A 2500-nucleotide genomic window follows, 5' to 3' on the forward strand; every position below is an offset into this window, starting at 1 on the left:
GTGGAGCCTGCGGCTTAATTTGACTCAACACGGGAAACCTCACCCGGCCCGGACACGGACAGGATTGACAGATTGACAGCTCTTTCTCGATTCCGTGGGTGGTGGTGCATGGCCGTTCTTAGTTGGTGGAGCGATTTGTCTGGTTAATTCCGATAACGAACGAGACTCCGGCATGCTAAATAGTTACGCGGCCCCCGAGCGGTCGGCGTCCAACTTCTTAGAGGGACAAGTGGCGTTCAGCCACGCGAGATTGAGCAATAACAGGTCTGTGATGCCCTTAGATGTCCGGGGCTGCACGCGCGCCACACTGAGCGGACCAGCGTGTGCCTTCCCCTGCGCCGAGAGGCGCGGGTAACCCCTCTGAACCCCGCTCGTGATAGGGACTGGGGACTGCAATTATTTCCCACCAACGAGGAATTCCCAGTAAGCGCGGGTCATAAGCCCGCATTGATTAAGTCCCTGCCCTTTGTACACACCGCCCGTCGCTACTACCGATTGGATGGTTTAGTGAGGTCCTCGGATGGGCCCCGCCGGGGCCGGCAGCGGCGCCGGCGGCGCGCCGAGAAGACGATCAAACTTGACTATCTAGAGGAAGTAAAAGTCGTAACAAGGTTTCCGTAGGTGAACCTGCGGAAGGATCATTACCGGAGAGCGGCCAGCGGCCCGCGAAAAGTGAAGAATCGGCCGAGGGCGCGAGGGGGACGGCGGAGGCGGCGGCGGCGGCGCCGGCGACGTTCGAAGGCGGCCCGCGGGGAGAGGCGCGGGGCCGGGACGGCGTGAGGGGGACGGGCGTGCGGGGGGGTACGGTGCCGGTCGTTGGCCGGTAGCCTGCTCCCCACCGCCCCGACCCCGAAGCGACGCCCGGCCCCGGCGGCCCGACCCCGCGATGCCGTCGGCGGCGGCGCCGGCGCACCCCCGGCGCGCCCCGGCCCCCGGACCCCCGAAAGCAGGATGCGAGGGGGGGACGGCGGAGGCGACGGCGGCGGCGCCGGCGACGTTCGAAGGCGGCCCGCGGGGAGAGGCGCGGGGCCGGGATGGCGTGAGGGGGACGGGCGTGTGGGGGGGTACGGTGCCGGTCGTTGGCCGGTAGCCTGCTCCCCCCCCGCCCCGACCGCGAAGCGCCACCCGGCCCCGGCGGCCCGACCCCGCGATGCCGTCGGCGGCGGCGCCGGCGCACCCCCGGCGCGCCCCGGCCCCCGGACCACGAAAGCAGGAAGCGCCGAGGGCGCGGGGGGGGACGGCGGAGGCGACGGCGGCGGCGCCGGCGACGTTCGAAGGCGGCCCGCGGGGAGAGGCGCGGGGCCGGGACGGCGTGAGGGGGACGGGCGTGCGGTGGGTACGGTGCCGGTCGTTGGCCGGTCGCCTGCTCGTCCCGCACCCCGACCCCGAAGCGCCCCCCGGCCCCCGCGGCCCGACCCCGCGATGCCGTCGGCGGCGGCGCCGGCGCACCCCGTCGCGCCCCGGCACCCCCGTCGCCCGGAGCGCGACCGACCTCGATGGGCGGCGGCGGCCGCCGGCGGAAAGCCTCGGCTGGCCGCCGGCGTCGCCGTTCGCCCTGCCTACGCTCCCATAGTCCAGGCCGGGCCGCGGCCGGCGTCGGGGACCGCTCCCCCGCCGGTGCCATCGCGACCCGGCCGACCTCGGAACCTAACACCCAGCCGCCGGGTACCCAACCTTCCGGCCGCCTTCGGCGGACGGCGGGGGGTTCAATGTCTCCGACGCCCCCCCTCGGCCCCACCCGCCGCGGCGGGTGGCGGACGGGACGGGGGCTAGGAGCGCCCGGAGGCGCCGTTATCCCCCGGATAAACCCCTTCTCTGAACGTTGGCCGAAACCGCAAACAAACGTACGACTCTCAGCGGTGGATCACTCGGCTCGTGCGTCGATGAAGGACGCAGCTAGCTGCGAGAACTAATGTGAATTGCAGGACACATTGATCATCGACACTTCGAACGCACCTTGCGGCCCCCGGGTCCCTCCCGGGGCCACGCCTGTCTGAGCGTCGCTTCGTCATCTATCGGGATCGGGGCGCCCTCGCCCCGCTTTCCCGCGGTTGGGGGCGTCGCGGGCCACCGCCGGAAGGCACGGCCCCCGTCCCCCTAAGTGCAGACCCGACCGCCCGCGCCCTCGACGGGCCCGACCACCGCGCGGCCGCAGGGGCCCGCGGCGGCTGCCGATGGAGGATCCGTCCCCCAGCCGCGCAGCCCGCCGCGACGCACCGCGCGGCCGCGTAGGAGTCCGGCGCCCGGCGAGGCGCGGGATCGCGGCCCGATGTCGGGGAGGCGACCCCATCCGCGGGTCGCCCCCGCCCACCCCCCCCATTCGACTACGACCTCAGATCAGACGAGACGACCCGCTGAATTTAAGCATATTACTAAGCGGAGGAAAAGAAACTAACAAGGATTCCCTCAGTAGCGGCGAGCGAAGAGGGAGAAGCCCAGCGCCGAATCCCCGCCCGGCGGAGGGCGCGGGACATGTGGCGTACAGAAGGTCGCTTTGCCC

The 2500-nt window shown here is 71.8% G+C and overlaps 2 non-coding genes across 2 annotated transcripts in view; both read left to right on the plus strand.

The window, feature by feature from the left end:
• Positions 1 to 1848: 1848 nt before the first annotated feature.
• LOC127594520 (5.8S ribosomal RNA) lies at positions 1849 to 2003 on the plus strand. Its single transcript, XR_007960823.1, has one exon. It is a non-coding gene; the product is annotated as a 5.8S ribosomal RNA (ribosomal RNA).
• Positions 2004 to 2327: 324 nt separating this feature from the next.
• LOC127594514 (28S ribosomal RNA) overlaps positions 2328 to 2500 on the plus strand; it is a 4331-nt gene continuing 4158 nt past the window's right edge. The window contains exon 1 of the ribosomal RNA XR_007960817.1: positions 2328 to 2500. This exon is cut by the window's right edge and continues 4158 nt beyond it. This is a non-coding gene — a ribosomal RNA (28S ribosomal RNA).

The sequence above is a fragment of the Hippocampus zosterae genome, unplaced genomic scaffold, assembly GCF_025434085.1.
Source record: "Hippocampus zosterae strain Florida unplaced genomic scaffold, ASM2543408v3 HiC_scaffold_180, whole genome shotgun sequence".
NCBI classification, from domain to species: domain Eukaryota; kingdom Metazoa; phylum Chordata; class Actinopteri; order Syngnathiformes; family Syngnathidae; genus Hippocampus; species Hippocampus zosterae.